Here is a 20,721-nt window from a genome sequence, read left to right as displayed (position 1 = left end):
GTTGTACCCCTTATTAATATTGTTGTGCCCCTATTATCCCCATATTGTTATTATTGTGCCCCATAGAATCCCTCTATTGTTATTTTTGTGGCTTTATATTATATTGTTAGGTTAGCTCGGTTATGTTGCGACTCCTTAGACTCCTATATATAGAAAGGAGGTTTTGTCATTTGAATCATCCAAGAATTGTTCATTTATGTAATGTAAAGGAGGTTTCCCCCTCGAAGAGGCTGAATTCTAAGGCGTTGATCTATCTTTTCTATCTTTTTCTTGAGCTGGTTTCATAACATTTGGTATCAGAGGTCTAGATTCTAGGGTTTCGCTGCTCCAAACAGGTCATCGTGGCATTTTCGTTATAACTTTTTTTCTGTGACGTTTCAAAAGTTGCAAAAAAAAACCCATTTGAGAAGAAATCGCGCTGAACCTCAGGTCTGAATTTCAGAGTTGTGTGCACTATATTTGCGGAGATATGATCTGAGGAAGTTGGCCTTTTTGCAGACTCCTGAATTACATTCCAAACAGGTGACCTGGGGAAAAGCGTCATAAATTTCTCTCTGGGGATCGGATTGAAATTTTGTAAGAAGGTGCAGAAAGAGGACAGATTATATTTTCTTGTATGCATTTTTCAGATCCAAAGGTCGAAACAGTGACTCGTGGCACGTCGTACAAGTTCGCTCTACTGAACTAGTCTATAATCAAGTCACTGTGGGAGATTTCGTATAACTCTGCCTTGGAGAATCCAATTTGGGTCAAACTTGTGACATTGGAAAGAGGACACAGAGGGCTACTGTAGGTCACAAATTCAAATCTAGATGATTGGAAAGTACAGAGATACATCAGAGGCAATATCAAGCTCCTACAAAGTGAAAAAATGTGTGTAGATTTTCTTAAATTTTTACTTAAGCTTGGTTTGAAAATTTATTTTGAAGGAATTCAAAGGACATAGTAGAGCATTATTATCGGTAGCTGATGCCCCAAGGAAAGAAAATGAAAACACATAGTAAGGAACCTAAAAGCTGTAGCATGATTCACGAAGAAGAGGAAGAAATGCAACATGATATATCAAAATTACGAGACCAAGTGCAACAACTGTCGCTTGCACAAAAAGGAACAAAATCTAAGATGGATGGTTTAAAGAAAGGCGTAGAAGCTAAGATGGATTGTTTAAAGAAAGGTGTAGAAGCTACGATGAATGACGTGGAAGCTAAGAAGGATAATAAATTATCACCAAAGTATTATGGTCCATACAAGGTGTTGCAAAACATTGGTACTATGGCATACAAATTGGAGCTTCCTACAACTTCTCAATTGCACCCAGTTTTCCATGTTTTATGTTTAAAGAAGGTTATAGGCAACAAGCTCCCAGTTCAAACAATATTTCGAGAACTTGATGAGGAAGGAAAAATTATATTGGAACCGGAAGAAGTCATAGAAACAAGAACTCGACAGCTATGAAATCGATCAATTTCGGAGTATCTTATCAAGTGGAGGAACTTATCCGCTGAAGATTCCACATGGGAGGATGCAAATTTTATACAGAAGCATCCAGAACTTCTCAAGCGTTGAGGAAAACACATTTTTGAAGGAGAGGGGCATGTTGGGTCCCTATAATACTAGTGATTACCCCATTACTATTGTAGTTGTACCCCTTATTAATATTGTTGTGCCCCTAGTATCCCCGTATTGTTATTATTGTGTCCCATAGAATCCATCTATTGTTATTTTTGTGGCTTTATATTATTATTGTTAGGTCGGTTGGGTTATATTGTGACTCCTTAGACTCCTATATATAGAAAGGAGGTTTTGTCATTTGAATCATCCAAGAATTGTTCATTTATGTAATGTAAAGGAGGTTGCCCCGTCGAAGAGGCTGAATTCTAAGGCGTTGATCTATCTTTTCTATCTTTTTCTTCATCTGGTTTCATAACACAATACAAGGTTGATTCAGATATATGCGTACAAAGCATGAATTGGCAGCACATATACTCAATTATAGTTCCTTTCCTTCAACATATAATGCATGCACTTCAAAAGGAAAATATCCAACTTGGGATGTTGAATTCAACATAGGGTCAATCAAAGTGATAATAATAATTATAGGTTATAGGAGAAACATAATTGTGAGACAACAAGATAATAATTAAATCTTCCATTGTTAAAGTTGTCATTACATCAGATTCTCGAAGTCAAAATTCTATTAAATAACATATTGCGAGTTGTCTATTTTCAAGGTATGCTTAGATATTTTATTTATTTTATCAGTTTTAAAGGAAGTGTTTTGTAGCTACTTTATTTTAATAATAGTGTTGATTATGGATTTCATTTTCTTTGATTTCCAATAGGTATCCCTCATATTTTGGAAGTTGGCATTGGCTTTGTCAGCACAAGTTGTTGTGCATATGGCTCAACTATTTTGAATCACGTTTACATATTGTGTTAGTTGTTTATGTCAATTTATTTAAAACAATTATGATTCGACCCTAAGTGGTCATGACAGTTAGATTATGAACTTTATTTTTGGGAAAATATTTTTATTTCTAAGATTTAGGTTTGTACATGCAGGACTCATTGGCATATATATAGAAACTTAAGTTTTTGAGAGAGGGGATGAAAGATGGTCATTTAATTTGGCTAAAACTTATATATATTTTGGTTAGTATAAGTTTGGTTTGTTTTGAACAATTTAGAAAAATCAAGACCTAATCACATACAAAATTTGAAATCCATAATTTCCAACTAATTTCTTCTATTTTTTTTAATTGTCTTGGGAAGTTCTTGAGGTTAAATCTTATTATTTTCTTACCGTGGTTTGGAAACAAACATTAATTAATTTATATCTTTCCTTATAGTATTGATTCTATTTTAAACATATTTGATAATATTAATATTTTAAGAATGTTGTCTTAAATGAAAATTTTGATCTTTGCATTACTCAAATATGAATTTTTAGAACATTTATTGGGAATTCAGGTTATTGGAGTATGTGGTTCATATGTAAATGGGATTAATACTTTGACTGTGATAATTTCTATGTTCCAAAGAGTCTTATATTGTGAACTTGCTGAACAATTTCAAGCTTTTAAGTTTTCAAGGATTCCCTTTTCTTTTTCAAAAGGGAATTATTATGGTCATTTAGTTTGCATCGACCAAGATAGTGTTATAACCATATACATCTAGATATGCATTGATTCTTGATGTGACATAGGAAAAGAAAATGCCATTTTTTTTGTATTTGTTTAAAAGATAAGGGGATTCCATCCTTTCTAGTTTTCAATATTTCACGAAATATTTCATAAATAGCATATTGGAATTTAAATTATAATTTCATTTATAATTAAAATTAGTTACTAAATTTTCCTTCACAATACACATCATTATATAAATGAAATATTATATATTTTTTCACACTATTTTTTCCAATTACTTAAGTTTTTGGTTACTTTCTTTTGTATATGTGTAAATTATTTCTTGTATAACTTGTATATGATATATTTTATTGTACTTTAACATTATATCTTAGTAGCATAATTTCTATGTCTACTATTATTCTATATTAGGTTAGTTAATTTGGCCTGTAAATTTAGATATATTAACATAAAACATTGACTCTAGGTCCATGTACATATAACATTAGGATTCTCATACACTTTTTTCCTTGCAAGAGGAAGAGATCATAGGCTAGTGGAGCCTCAAAACAATTCGGGAAAGACTATTTAAATGGCTTAGATTGCGTGAAGACTTTTATCTCGACTGCATTTCCTTGTTGACATATGGTTCAAAAAGCCCACCAACATATATTTAAAGTGAAGCAAAAAAATAGAAAAAAAAAATTATAAAGATAAAAATATTTAGAATATTATTATTATTATTATTTGAATTGAGGCTTTTGTGATCCATAATGAATTAAGAAAAGTATTTTGGTAGAAATCACATAAGAGAAATTTTTTGCGACGCATTTTGAACGAACAAGTGTTGTTCATCATCAAGACTAGATGAAGAGGCAGACCATTGTAAAGGCTTAAATAGAGAGAAAATGTAGAGACCATAATTTCAAGTAATGGCTATATTTGAACAATAATATTTAAATTATGATATTAATTTATTAATATATTGAAAATAAATATTATTAGGTAACGACTATATCAAATAGCTAATTTTTGAAAAATAATATTTAAGTTAAGATATTAATTTATTAAAAATAAGTATTAATAAGTAACGATTATATTACAGCTAGTTTTTGTAAAATAATATTTAAATTAGTTTATTAAAATAAAATATTACTCAAAAATTCTATTGCTTGGAAATTATCAAAGAAAAAGAAAGCTAGCAAGAATAAAAAAATCAAAGTCAAACTCCAAACAAGGAGGGAAGTAAAAAATTATAAAAAGGAGTCAAGTTCCTAATCGAGACAATATCATTTAATAAGTAAAATTAATTAATGGAAATAAATTAAAACAAAAATATACACAAGTCAAAACATGGCCAACAATAAAACAAAGGTTTGAGACCCATTAAACAAATAACAAAAATAATAAAAGGAGTTAACAACAAATAGGATGATAAAATACTTAAGAAAGCATGAGGGATCAAGAATATAAACTCTAATGAAGAATAAACCAACAAAAAATACTATAAAAATGACACCAATAGCTGCATAGATAAATAAACAAACAAAATAAATACTAAAAATAAACCTAAAAAACTATGGGGACAAGATAGGTACCTAACTTCTACTAATAATCCAACCATCATATCTACTAAAATTGTTGGGTCTGTTTTCAATTTCTATGGCCACCGTCAATTTACGATGATGGAAATGACTAACCCTAGCAACGACTAGGGCCTCCTCAATTTAGATGTGATGCTTAGATTTATCTGCATGCTCTTCTAAAGAGGAGGAGCAAGTCATGCCATGTTTGATGTCAACAACATGCTCACGAATCGTTTGATTAATCAAGCGAATAGTCTCAGCAATGTAGGGAGTCCCAGAAGAGGACAGGATAACATAAACACCCTTCATATTCTTGGGGTCCACTTGGTTTTTTATAGATATAAAGGAGCTTTGGATGGTATTTAATGGCCTAAAGGCTGAAGCCACCTTATGCTTCCTTCGGACCCTCACAATTTTGTCAGTGGTCCCTTAGATGAAAGTAAGATGAGCACTAGAAAATCGATCCTTGATATCTTTCATAGCACTAGGACCTTTTTCAACTTTGAGGAAAGCCTTAGTACAATTGGTGTCTACTATACCCATTATTCAAGAAAACACTTAGGAGATGTGATTTCTCTTCATTGAGATGGTTGTAATAAGAAACTCTTAAAGCTCTAGTCACTAAGGTGTTGAGAACAATAATTTTTGGAGCTGGGAAAGGATGAGAATTAGCATGAGGATATTGTTCCATATAAGTTTTCCTATGAAATACCTGATGAGAAAAAGTGTCATTGTTAGGTTCCTATACTACTAGTGTAACCTCTTATTATTATTAGTAGATCCACTGTATTATATTGTTGTGCCCATGCAGTACCCATATTGTTATTATTCTGCCCCATAGAAGCCCAATATTGTTATTATTGTGCCCTTACATTATTATTGTTATGTCCGCTCTGATTATATTATGACCCCTTACACTCCTATATATAGAGAGGAGGATTTGTCATTTGTATCATCCAAGAATTGTTCATTTGTGTAATGTAAAGGAGGTTTCCCCCTCAAAGAGGCTTATTTCTAAGGCGTTTATATATCTTTTCTATCTTTTTGTGAGCTAGTTTCATAACATTTGGTATCAGAGCTTTGGATTCTATGGTTTTACTGCTCAAACAGGTCATAGTGGTATTTTAGCTATAACATTTTTTCGGCGAAGTTTCAGAAGCTAAAATAAAAACCCATTTGAGAAGAAATCTTGCTAAAGTGCATGTCCAAATTTCACATCTTGTCTCACTATATTTTCGGATATATGATGTGAGGAATTTAGGGTTTTTCCAGACACCTAAATTACATTTCAAACAGGTGACATTGGGAATATCGTCATAAATTTCTCTCTGAGCAACAAATTGAAATTTTGTACGAATTTATAGAAAGAGGACAGACTGTAGCTTCTTGTGCATAGTTTTCAGATCTGAAGGTCAAAATAGTTACACATGGCACGTCATACAAGTTTGCTCTACTGAAACATTATATAATCAAGTCACCTTAAGAGATTGGGCATAACTCTTTCTTGGACAATCAAACTCTGATAAGACTTGTAGGGTTGGAAAGAGGACTCAGAGGGCTACTGTAGGAGACAATTTCAAAACTTTTAGATCTAAAAGTACAAAGTTACAATCATTTCAAGATTGAGCTCCTGAAATCCAAAAAAGGCGATATGCGGAAGTTTGATGGAAAGGATCCAGTAAATTGGATACTATAGATGGAGCAATATTTTGATCTACACGGTGTACCACTGTTAGAAAAGGTATGTATTAGATATTCATATTTAGAACCTGATCAATTTTTATGGTATAAAGGGCTTTGTTCTCGTAAACAACTTGTTACGTGGTCAATTTTCATGGATGAAATGGCAGCACATTATGAGGATACAAAGAGCAACACCTTCTTTAGAGCAACACCACAACAATTGGAAGAAAAAGGAGAAAGAGGGCTTTGTTACAATGTGGAAAGCAAAATTATGCCAACAAGGAAGTCTACCCCTCACAACTATAAGGATGGAAGTGTTTTTTCTCCTAGCTTTCCACAACCTACAATGGTTACAGCACAACAACTGGAAAAAAAACAGAAAAATGGCTTTGTTACAATTGTGATAAAAAATACATTAAAGGTCATAAGTTTCTTGAGAGGAAATTATTTTACATTGATTGTGGAGAGGAGGAAGAAAAGGATCAAGAAATTTCAAAATAAGAGTATATACACTAGGAACCAACCCCAGAGAAAGAAAAAGTGAATCCGACCATATCTTGTAAAGCATTGGAAAGAATTACCACTCCTAAAACTCTCAAGATAGAATGACATATCAAGAAGAAAAAGGTTCAAGAAGTGAAATATCACATCGAGAAAGAAGAAATGAATCCAACCATATCTTGTAATGCATTGAACGAAATTACCACTCCTCAAACTATCAATATAGAAGGACATATCAAGAAGAAAAATGTTCAAGAATTGAAAGATCACATCAAGTCTCAGGAAATAAATCCAACCATATCTTGTAATGCATTGGAAGAAATTATCACTCCTTAAGCTATCAAGATAGAAGGACATATCAAGAAGAAAAAGGTAAGAGTATTGATTGATTCGGGCAGTACCCATAATTTTATTGATTGTAAGGTAGCCAAGGAATTGAATTGCTTCCTATATCCAGCACTGGAGTGTCAAGTGATGGTTGCAAGTGGAGGAACCATAAATTTCTCTAGAAAGTGCCATAATATCAAGCTATCCATGGGAGAATATGTATTGAATAGCCCAATGCTTTCCATTCCAATGGCTACAGTCTTTGGGTATGATAGCTTTTAATTTTCAAGAACTTTTCTTGATTTTTTTTGGGAATGAAAGGAAGTTGAATTGAGGGTTATCGAAGGAAAACCTGAAAAGATAATCAAATTTAATAGCATGAAAAAGCTTCGAAATAAAGAACAATGGGGTGTAATTGCACAATAATGTTCACTAGAGGATCCCACATCGAAATCATGTATTTCTCTAGATCTCCAAAACATTTTAGACAATCATTCCAAGGTATTTGAGACTCCCAAATTCATCCCACCTATTCGTGATCATGATCATGCTATTCATTTGATTCCACGAAGTGTTCCTCCAAACATGAGGCCTTACATGTATCCATATGGCCAAAGGAGTGGGAACTCATTCAAAAGTTTCAGAAGATACCAGTTCAAACATTATTGTGAGAACTTGACAAGGAAGGAAAAATCATATTGGAACCTGAAGCAGTCACCGAACTAAGAAATTGAAAGCTACAAAAAAGATCAATTTGAGAGTATCTCGTCAAGTGGAAGAACTTACCCACTGAATATTCCATATGGGAGGACAAGAATTTATACAGAAGCATCAAGAACTACTCAAGCATTGATGACAACACTTTTTGAAGTAGAGGGGCATGTTAGGTCCCTATACTACTAGTGTAACCCATCATTGTTATTAGTAAAACTCCCTTATTATATTGTTGTGCCCATGTAGTTCCCATATTGTTTTTATTGTGCCCCATAGAAGCCCACTATTGTTATTATTGTGCCCTTACATTATTATTGTTATGTCGGTTATGATTATATTATCACCCCTTAGACTCCTATATATAGAAAGGAGGTCTTGTCATTTGTATCATCCAAGAATTTTTCATTTGTGTAATGTAAAGGAGGTAGCCCGCTCGAAGAGGCTTATTTCTAAGGCATTGATCTATCTTTTCTATCTTTTTGTGAGCTGGTTTCATAATAGTCATCATCATTCCTTGAGAGGAGGACGTCAACGAAGGTTAGAATACCATTACTTTCAAATTCCATGGTGAACTTTATGGAACTATATTGATTGTTAAGATGGAGGAATAACAGTTCCAACTGTTCCTTACCATGGGACCAGATGAAACAAGTGTCATTCGCAAACCTCTTCCACATCTTAGGAAAAAGACGAGAAGAAGCTAAGGCCTTTGATTCAAAATCCTCCATGAATAGATTAGCTACCATATGAGAGAGGGGGGAACCCATGGTGACACTGTAAGTTTTCTCATGGAATTCCCCATCTAATAAAAAGAAAGTAGAAGTCACATAAATACCAACTAAATTAGTCGTATCGAGATCTGTAATGCACTTGGTGACTTCCATGGCCTCGTTGATAGGGGTATTAGTGTAGAGGGAGACCACATCGAAGCTCACAAGATTGTTAGCCCGATCAAGCTTAAAACTCTTTAACTCATTGACAAACGATGCAGAGTCCTTGACGAAGGATTTTGTATGGCCAACAAGGGGCTTAAACTTGTGGGCTAAATATTTAGCAAGAAGATAAGTTGGCTCTTCTATCGTGTTGAAAATGGGTCTCAAAGCAGCCCCTTCCTTATGAATTTTTGGCAAGCCATAGATTCTGGGGGTAAGAGGGAAACTTTCTATAAGCTTATGACTGAACAAGCTAACCAAGGTACTAGCCTTTATAAAAAGAGCCACATGTTTGCAATTCTTCTTCAGGGCATCCTTGTTGAATTTCCTGTAGCTCCTGCTATTATCGGGGCGGTCCAACATCTTACGATGGTAATCATCTTTATCAAGAATAACCATAACACCACTTATGTTGGATTTGAGAACAACAATATTCTTATTATTGTTTAACAATTTGAGAGTGTCAAACTCAAGTCTGTCGATGTTGTTCTTGGGGGTATTTTCTTTTCTAAGAACAATCACACATTCTTGATGAATGATATCTTTAGTGACATCTTGTAAGTACCTAATACCATATTCAATGTCATAGATGATATTTTCGACCGAGATCTTTCTAGAAGCAACAACAAAATTTAAATCTTTATCCAAAAGACTAAAGACACAGGGATCAAAAGAAAAGCTAGAGAGATTGACGACCTTATTACTAGAAGAGAAGCGAGAATTGGAACAAACATTATTATCCAAACCTAGAGCCTTATTACCAATCCAAATTAATATAGTCATTACTTATTAACCTTTGATTTTAATAAATTAATAAATTAATATCATAATTTAAATATATATTTTTTTAAACTAGAAGTTTAATATAGTCGCTACTTAATAAAATTTGTCTTTAATATATTTATAAATTAACATCACAATTTAAATAGTATTGCTCAAATATAGCGGTCCTCTTCATCTGGTCTTGATGATGAACCACACTTATTGGTTCGAAATGTGTCACCAATTTTTTTTATATAATTTCTACCAAAAAAAACCCTTCTTACTATTATTTTCATTAAAATAAAAAATAAAACAAAAAAATTATATATTATGGTAAAACCCTATTATATTATTTTCATTAAAATAAAACAAAAAAAATAGATGACTAGATAAATAACCTATTAAAAATGCATGAATATATAAATATTAATTATTATATATAATCTCAAAATGCACAAAATTATAAATATAAATCCGCAATATTATATTAAACTAAAAAAATTATTAAAAAGTATTTTAAAATTAATCAATAACATATAATATGCTAAATTCATCATTTTCAATATGTATACTTTCATTTTCGATAACATGATTTTTTTCTTGAACATCATTTTATAATTCAATTGAACTCTTCTTTAATTGCAATTTATCCAAAGCTATCTTTTCTAAACATCCCTTTTGATTGTAGTTGAGGCTATTTGGTATTTTTGTCACATTTAGTGCGTTAAAATATCTTTGTTTCATTTTTTTTTGTATTTTATTCGGAAGATTTTTATTAATATTCATAAAATTGCATTGTAATATACCTTTTCAATGGATATGTAATTGTTTTTTGTTTTTCACAGTGGTATGATAATGTTGTAAATAATTATAAAATACAGAAATAACTAATTAAAATAATATGATCACCCAATTGAACATCTTATTTGAGAGAGAGGGAATTGATGGCGTCCACTGCCTGTGTTGTAGAACTCATTGAAGTTCTGAAATATGGCACCTCATTTGCTGTCAGGTAACCTGTGCCTTTGCCATTCTTCCATGGTGCCAAGCTTGGCTCAGCCCTGCGTGTAGATTTGGCCAGATCGCACCGGGTTTCCATGACCACAACGCAGCCTCCCAAAGCCAAATATGGAATGAACGAATTGGGGCTCGAGAGTGCCTTTGTGGGAGATAGGGTTTCAGCTATACCGAAAGCAGGAGAGGGTGCGACGGCTCAGACTAGGCCCAGAGACAAAGAATGCATTGAAGTTCCCAAATATGGCACCTCATTTGCTGTCGGTTGCCGTGCACCTTTTCCTTTCTTCCATGGTGCCAAGCTCGGCTCGGCCCTGCATGTAGATTTGGCCAGATCACATTGGGTCTCCATGACTGCAACACAACCTCCGAAAGCCAAATATGGAATGAATGAACTGGGGCTCGAGAGGGCCTTTGCATGAGCTAGGGTTTCGACTAAAGCTAAAACAGGAGAGGGTGTGACAGCTTAGACCAGGCCTGGAGACAAAGGTAAGGGGCAGCTCAGTCAAGCAAGAGGGAGGATTGTTGTCAACACTAGTGTAGATTTGGCAGAGCTAAACAGGCCCTCCCAGGGCTCAAGGACAAGAGGGATTGATGGACAATGTGGTGAATGGGGCGACCATGGGCTCTCCCTGACCTCCATTCTAGTATCTTCCCAACAAAGCAACCGGTGCAAGTCAGTCGGAACCAGATCTCACCCATTCTTGGTGTTTTCATTCCCTGAGGGAAAGCACTGGGAATACAAAGTTGTGCGGTGAATCTGAGGAGAATGGGAAAATTTTCACTCAGATAGAACCAGAACCTGAATCACTGGTAAACCCTCTTCCCTTTCAATTTTTTATTAAAACCCCTTCTGGGGGGACACATCTAACTTGGGTGCAGGTTACCAAAACTATAGAGAATCTGAAGCGCAGCATCCTCCGGCACGTTGGTTATCCTAAAGGATCACAGGTCTTGATCTTTGGAGGTAGAGTACTCCAAGACAACAAACTTCTTATGATCTACAAAATTTTACCAGAGTCTACCATTACTCTCAATCTAAGGCTTAGGGGAGGTGTGACAGACCAATGCAAAACAAATCCTTCAGGTAGTGGCATAGGCTGCAACACAACAAAAATCCTAGAAATGCATCAAAAGCAAAAAAGCGAAGGGTTATCTTTCAAGAACATTCTTGAAGGAAAGAAAACAACAACAACATCAACAAATCAAGCTGGCACAGAACCTGCCCCATACATTGTGGATCTGTTGGATACCTATACTAATAGGTTTCATATTTCATGATTGGCCAAGGAAAGTCCAAATATGCTCTGCTTTGGTATAACAAAGATCCCATATTTCCCAGAGAACAAGAGGTGTGTAATCTGTTTCAAATATTGAGGACCTTATTTCAATTTTGTGGATGATTCAACAGTTTAAACTGGATCATGCCATGTTTCAATTTTGAGTTATAGAATAGAGAAAGAAGTCTGTCCAAACTGTTTAATCTTGGCAGACAAGTAGTTTAGGTAGAGAAGTAAAGGTTCCCAACAGCTTAATCTGGGACCTTGGAAGAGATAAGGGTAGAAGTAGATAGAAAAGAATAAAGAAAAAGCCAAAGAAAAGAAAAGGCAAGTAAGGGTTTGCAAGCCTAAATGCACCCTCCAAGGAGAAACAAAAAATGTTAGGAAAGTAGCTGGGTAAGCACTTGTGGTTGCAGAAAAGGTATTTTCACCATTTCACACATGTCAAGAGGTGTTTTGCCAAGGCAAAAATCTATCAATGTACAAAGTGGTGAATTCCATCAAATTACAGCAAGGAGCATGACTAACCTCCCTCTCCCCCTTCATTCCATTACTAACATTCCCTTTCTTTAGCTGAGATTTATGAAGAGAGATCATGGTTTTATGATGGTTCTTGTTCTTTCAGAAGCCACATTTCTTGTCTAAGATCTTTTCATTTTGATCTACTTTCAAAACTAAATCAACTTTACATAAACTCAGTAAAATCCCCTTCATTTGCTCCCCTCATTCATATTAACCTCTAATTCTACTATATAGCTCCCTTATCTTACCCTTCCCCTAATAATACTAACACTATGGTGTATAAAGCCCCAAAATCTTATAAATACCCCTTCCTTTGGCATTATAGCCATATGTTCTTCAAAAGGGACCAAAATGACCTCTGGTCACTTTGGTGAACCTGTCCCACCCCACTCCCCCTTGCTACAAACCAACTTGCTCTTCAAACCACCATTTGCATTGAAAAACCCTTGTAAACCCTCTTTTACCCCTAAAAAACCTTTGCAAAAATTACCCAAAGTCAAAAACCCGCCTCTGGCGCATTTCCAAAGGGTTAGCGCGTAGTTTGATTTTATGGAAAACATTGAAAAACCATTTAAAAAACCCACAACCCAAAGTTTTGCCAGCGCATATAACCCGAGCATGTTGTTGCTCCGCCCACCGTCGGATCAAGTCCCAATGATCCGACGATCCGCGATGATATCGGAGGGGCTCCCATGCTGGTCTTTTACCGCCCGAGAAAGTGACGTTGCGTCACGTCACGGGCAGGCCACGCGTCAAACGTTAAGGACTCTCGGAGCCGGGTCTGACAGTTCTGAGACCGTACCTAAACCGCCCCGAGAGACCGTAGCGGCCAGCCCTAACCGTAACCGCTACGGTCCTAACCGCCACCTGTTTCCCATCAATGCATCGCCACGTCATGTCCGCTTGTCCTCGCCCCTGTTATTCGTCCACCTGGCCGCTGACATGGCTACCACCTCATCGCCCCCATGGACCAACAGTGTATTGACACGTCACCCGATGACGTCAGCTGACGTCACCTCACCTTGACCCACCAATGACGTCATGCTGACGTCATCACTAAACAGCGCCAAAATCATAAAAAAAAGCCCATATTAAGCCAAAAAAACGTCTATTTTTCCATTGTTTGCGCATTTCTCCACTGTTTTCTCTGCATGAGCGTTTACGTCCTAAAACTCTGCCAACCTGCTCAATTGACCAAGGCGACCTCCAGAGCTCCAACCGTGCATGCCTATGCGACCTCTGTTCGTCAATTAACAGGTATTTATCGTTTTCTGCCCTCCATACGCCTGTTATTGAAATTGAAGTTACTCAGAAGGCTAAGGAGACCTTAAAAATTATATTTTCACCGGCCATTTCCCTCTGCACGTCCACATTCGCAATTGTGAAGCCCAAAGACACCAGCCGAGCCTTAATAAGCTGTAATTTCGCTCAAAAACAACATTCACTGCGTATTCCCGGCTAATTTCTTGTTAAGCTCAATTCACCCGCTGAAAGAGGACACAGTGAGACCATAGAGAAGCCCTGCTCCTGAAACAAACAGTATTTCAACTACTGTTGTGTAATTTCCTCCTCTGGTTTCTGAGAAACAAACTGTTTTTACAGAAAAACACTTCTATTCTGTGTTGCTTCCATTTAACTATCTACCTACAATTGTTGAACTTTGAAGAAGGCCATGGAGACTCCTATTGCTCTAAATATCAAGCCCCTCAATGCTCCTCACCAGGAATTAGCATGGAAAGCCCTGGGAGACATGGACTATCAAATGCTGGACTGGTTCCTTATGGGATCCAAATACAATATCCAGATGATGAACGAGTTGAAAGCCCAGCACATGAGTGGGGCAGACATCCTGGGAATTTGGGACTCAAACTTGCCCATCTACAACCTCCCCCAAGTAAATCCTATGCCAGAGTTGATCTACAGCTGCCAGGAATGCTATGACCCAAACCAAAGAGCTGTCATCAGCCCCACAGGCTCAGTCTTGTTCCACATCACCTCAGAGAGTATTAATGAGATGTTGCACTTCCATACTGCCAAGCAATTGACCCCCCTCCATATGCAGGATTTGATAAACAAAGGGAGCAAGCTGTCAGGTGACCAAATCATTAAGATTAATCAGCTGTTTGTAAGGCCAGGCTCTGACACCATCAGAACTCCTCCTATTGGGTATCACTACTTGAATGATTTGGGCAGGATGTTAGTGGATTTAATCAGTTATGTCCTAGGATTCAGGGGGATGGAGGATGTGGATGATAGCCTAATGGCAATGTTGTCTATATTCTCTCCTGGTAAACCCCCAGCTGTACATTATGACTATGCAACCTACATTGCAGATAAAATCCATGAGCAGTTTATGAACTTGAAGAGGGAAAGACTATTCAGGTATACTTCATATATATACCATCTATTCTTGTTCTATCTGCCAGCCACCTTCTCTTTTCCTTTGAAGCAACTCAATGCCCAGGGAAGTCCAAGGTCAGTTGTGTTCTGGACTTTTGTTTTTCATCATACCTCTGTATCACCTTACACATACACTGAGTTTATTGACTTATTCATTTATCCAGTCATGACAGTATTGCATGGTACTCCTCCTCCTAGACTAACTGATGACATGAGAAGAATTCTCCATTTGAATAAATCCTACAGCATTGGTAACTGGTACCTCTACCAGAACCACACAGTCATCAGAATATATGGCTGTGAGTTGACCCCTTTTAGGTTGCCAAGGTATGTCCCCATGAGGCTTTTTGCCTTGGAATATTTCAGACAGTTTGGGAACTCAGACTACCTCCATTTTCAGAGCAAGAACAAGAAGTCACAGCTAAAGGTGAGGAGCCAGCTGGGTCCTTTCCTATATAATAGAAAAGAGGAGGGGTGGAAAGAGGCAGACAGTATCCTGGAGGGCCTCAAACTGCAAACCAGCTTTGAATGGATACCCTATGACCCCAATCATTCTGTCTCCCTCAGGAGGATAAAATTTAAATTGGGTAGCTATGCACACAAGAGACAACCTGAGATTGAACAGTATGCCAATGCATCAAGTTGGGAAGAGGGTACCCTAGAGGAGGAAGTTACTAATGAAGAGCTACTAGAAAGAGAGGCTAGAAACATTCAAAAGGAAGCTGACTTAGAAACTTGTGGACAGGTTCCCCTCTCATACAAAAAGCAGCTTGGAGCAACTACTACATCATCAACAACACAGCAGCAAGCTGCCGGGAAAACACCACAAACAGCCAGTCAAGATAAAGGGAAGCAGGTGGAGCAGCCAACCCCATTGACAGAAGAACAAGTGGATACATTGCTACAGCAGCTAGAAGAGATGGAGCAGCAGGAACAAGAGCAGCAACAAGAAGAGGTACAATATAGTGAACAGCAGCCCTTGCAGCAAGAAAAAGTGATTGAGGCTCCAAGCTCCACTGAGCAACAGGCTCAGACAATAGTGCCTCCTAGGGCAGAGACTACTGTTGATACCTCGGTCCTCCAAACCCCACAAAAGGAGGACTTAACCAGGAAAAGAGATAGAGAGACTCCCCTGACTTCATCCATCAATCGGGGAGAGAAAAGACAAAGACTAAATGACTTTCCGGAGGATGACATAGCAGTGAGGCAAGCAATGGGCATGGGCCCACCCAGCCGAGAAGTGTCAGCCAGTTCATTCCAGCATGAACATGATAGAGCTATGGGAGGAGAGGTCAGCTCCTCCAGCCAGCACAGAGAAGGACAGTCAAGCATCAAACAACAATTTATTGACATTAAGAGGAGAAGTGATCCTATTAAAGTACAGCTGTACAATCATTTGCTGAACCTGGCTCCTACCAATCAGCAAAGACTCATGTCTGCCTTTGATGTAAGTGAAGGCAAGATGATCATGAGTCACTTCATGCCCACAACACTGCATCCTCAATCTACCTCGGATTATCTAAGAACCAACATGGAGGTTATGGCTAAAGACATACACCCTATGGATAAGATCGAACTGCATAAACAAACTGGTGAAATGGTGTATGCCTCCTTGGCAGATGAAACATTGGAAAATTATAAATTGAAGAGCAGCCTGGATAATACAGCCTCTCAGCTAGAATTGGAGAGAGCATCATCACAAGCCAAGGACAACAGGATCAAGTCCTTGGAAGAGGTAATTATAGAAATAGGACATGATCCTAAAGATGTTAAAGGCATCCAAGAACTCTTGAAGCTAAGGGATGCAGACATGGCGGCCTTAAGAAAGAAAATCAAGCTCCCAGCTACCATCCATCCTCAAACAGATGAAGTTGCCCAGCAAAGGCAGGAAAAGGATGCTACAGACCTACTGATATCCCTGTACAAGGAGCTGGTTCGGACTCAAGACCAGCTAGGACAATCAGAAGCTGCAAAGGCAGCATTACAGACAGCTTTGAAACAAAAAGAAGAGGGCCAACCCTCCCAGCCTCCTCCGGTGATAATCAACCTTGAGGAAGTCCAGCCAACAACTACTCCTCCTCCTCAACAGACAGGGCCTACAGCACCATCTACAGCAACAACTACACCAACAACAGAGCAGACTCCTACTCTGGATATGCAGAAGCTGCAGGCTGAAATCCAAGTCCTTGAATCCCAAATGAAAGAGCTTGATGAAGTCAAAAAATCTTTGGCCAAGGTGAATGAAAAATTTGACAAAAGCAAGCAGAATGAGGCAGCAAAGGAAAGAGAGGTAAAAGCTCTAAAAAAGAGAATAGCTGAACTAGAAAAAGAGCTTGCACTAGAAAAAGTAACAGCAGAATTGAAAGCAGTCCTCTGGGGCAACATTGGTCGATCCATCACCAATCAGTGGCAGTATATTGAGACTATGGATGAGCAAATAGCACTCATCACGAAGGCAAACAGGGAGGTACAGAGAGCAAGAGCAAGCCTTGGCCACATGCCAGATGCGGCCAGCAGAATGATCAATATTTTAAATAACAAGACAAGCTCTCAGCTGGCCACAATAGGAATTACCAACAGGACTGAAACAATCTCAGTAGTTAAAAGAGTCTTGACACTAAGAAGCCTAATTGGAACGCTGGAGAGGAGAACACAGGATATGCAGACCGAGATCAACAAATTCCTGGACAGATTTGTGGCATTACAAAACAGAGGCCTCCCCAGCATATTAAGCAGTGTAGGAAGGCTGCTTACCCTGGAAAATTACATCAAAAGGGTTGATGCGCATGCTGCAGCACAAATAGCAAAACAACCCAGTACCTCAGCTGAAACAGGGCTAGCAACAGGGCAGAATTTGTATGATAGGGTGGATAACCTGTTCTTTATTATGAATGAAATTGATCACCTGTTTGATACCCCACCAAATTTCTTTAAGTATACAGAGGCAGATGAAACTTTGGGGGCAATCGTAAGACACCAATTGCCCACACAGGAAGACTGGAGGAATTTGACACAGGTAATCTTATCAGGCCCGAACCTGTAGGGTTGGTTTTTTCTCCAGTTTATGGGCAGTCATGCACAGGCTGAACTTTGATAGATAAAATCTACAAGGAAGAGACAGATGCTGAGCCAATTCAGCAGAGCTATTTACTCACCACAGCAGCAGTCACAATCACAGGTGACAAACCCAGAATACAGTGTACAAGCCATAAAGTCGGGTTCTCCAGCATTTAATCAAAGTATCTCAACCGACTCAGCAGATCCCAAAGGCCAAAATATCTTCTGACAGAACATTAAGATGCCTTTATTTTGTATTCAATGCTGTAATAAATTTCTGATAATAATATCTCAAAAGTTGGTGAGAATATTAAGTTTGAGATAACTTAGAACTCAGATATTTTGTAAAGAATCGCAAGTATATATTCACCCCTCGCAGAAGCTGAAGGGGTTGTTGTTATTTTCATTTTGGGCATCTCATTTGCTGTAAAACTCTCAGAGAAATAATACAAAGGGTGAATGGAATTTCCGAAGCTTGGTGTACCTTGATGCATTGTGATGAATGGTGGATGTTGCAGGATTCCAGAGTGTTTCATAAAACAATAAGTCTTTCTTAAATCTCTGTGTTACATGTTTTCGAGTCTTTTGTTCTCTTTTATTGTCTAAATGTTTTACACTTAATAGCAAAGTAGAAGAATAGTTCCAGGATTTAATCACTGATTACCCTGAACTCAATCTGAGCTATTATCCATGTTTTCTTCAGATACAGTGAATGAAGTGTAATTCTTAATTGCTGCACTTTAAAACTATATCTTTTACAGTGATAGACATCCCCAGGGATTCCAGTTTTGCTCCTGAGGCATCTATCTATTTCTCATACCTAGTTTGGTGGAAATACTCGAATACTTTAGTGAAAATTCTTAATTGCTTTCACTGGTTTTTTCACCTGTTCGTGTTATAAAACAAAAATTTTGTTGTATGAAGTATCCAAATGGCCCTGTAAGTTTCACCAGTTCACCTCAAGGTTTCTAGACACCTATACAGCCATAGACTCCATTGCCCAATGATATTTGACTCTTTGAATACTACATCATAAGACCTAAAAGAAACTCTTCAACCAAAACATAAACAAAACCTGTGCATAATAGCTAGCCTAAAACCCTATCATAAACAGTTACAAATCATAAAGAGAGAGCCCTCTCTGATCACAGTTTGGCTAGAGACAGTGATCCAAAGATTGGTTAGTGGTTACCCCGGCCGTATTCCCTTGGGAGTCATAGGGAACAACCTGGGTGCTAACAGGATCAACTTAGTTTCACCCCATAATTAAATACGGATACTCCAAAAATAGATGAGTACTGTTCTACAATGGAAAAACAAGCGATAATATGCAAATTCAACTATTTTTGGCCCAAATCTATGGACCTTTTCCATTGGGTCTTTAGAACATGGACTAATACATGTGACATTTCTCTTTGTTCCAAAGGATTCTTCATTATTAAATTTCGTACATTAGAGGAAAGGGACATCATTATGAGGGGAGGACCATGGTTCATGGGATCCACGGGTCTCTTCATTACTCCATGTTTTCTAGATTTTGATCCAAATATAATGGTTGTATCTCGGATGTTGGTTTTTGTCGCCTACACAACCTACTACTACATTTTTGGAGCCATGGAGTCATGTCTAGTATAGGCAACACCATTAGGCATTTCATTAAAATGGACACAAAAAGAATGGAGGAAGGAAAATACACATTTTCATGCATTGGTGTGGAAGTAGATCTCAACAAAGGAAGCTAGACCAAAATCATCTCAATTATAAACAGCGATGCTCGATAAAGATACTAGATTACGAAAATATTGCATTCATATGCAGAATTCGCCGCCAAACAGGACATCTTCAAAATACGTTCCCAGAAGCTAAAAAAGATGTGCGTAGGACAAAGAAAGTAGGAAAATAGCCCAAGGGATGGAAATTCCCCCCACTAGACCCTGATGTCCTTGATGTGGAGGAAGAAGAGGAAAAGGAACACCCCATTCCCAAAGAGAACAACCCGACATTCAAGGAACCAGAAACAGAGGAATTTGTATCACATGATCTGATGGACACTTTGTCGGGGAAGATCCTAGATACAATGGATACTAATGGTGCCAAATGACATCGTACTTCAAATCACTCAGATTCAGGAAAGGAAAATCCTCGCCCTATGGAGGACACTTCTCTAGCGCTTGTTTCGTCCTTGCTGACTCAAGGCAAGTGGCAAAAGGTCGAGAAGAAAAAGGGGAGAAAAATTTAATTTCTCCCCAATTGTACATTATTTCCTTTCTGTTTATTTCTATCTTTTGAACAGCAGTCTTTGACTTGCTTTTTGGATATGTGCTTCAGCATCTACAAAATGTAATTTTGTTATTATTAATAAAATTACGATTTTTCGTAAGGGAAAAAAAATTTAAAATAATATAAGTATAAACTAATAATAATGAGCATGGAAGAACATTAAACAATGTTTTGATGTTTAATATAGAATAGCACTTACCTACGCCATTAAATAGATGTAAAAAATCAATATCTCTTGGTTGACCATGTAGGTATAAAATATTTAATTACTTTTGTAAATATTTATATTTTTTATTCAAATCACATTTTTAATAAATTTATGATTAATTAGATACACAAGGACATGTGAATATGTTTATTGTTGATTGTGCTACTGCAAACCAATCATATTCTTAATAGATAATCTTTCTAATCACAAAATTTTAAATTAGTAACTAAATATATCGATTTCCAAAATTTTCCTCAATAAAAATAGTATCAAAATCATCTCATATTTTTCAACACATAAAATATAAAATATATGCTATTAATATTATTC

The sequence above is a fragment of the Pinus tabuliformis genome, chromosome 3_1 (genome assembly GCF_031772625.1).
Source record: "Pinus tabuliformis cultivar Carrire ecotype Pingquan chromosome 3_1, CPIR1, whole genome shotgun sequence".
Lineage (NCBI taxonomy): Eukaryota > Viridiplantae > Streptophyta > Pinopsida > Pinales > Pinaceae > Pinus > Pinus tabuliformis.
Note: the sequence above shows the minus strand (reverse complement) of the source record.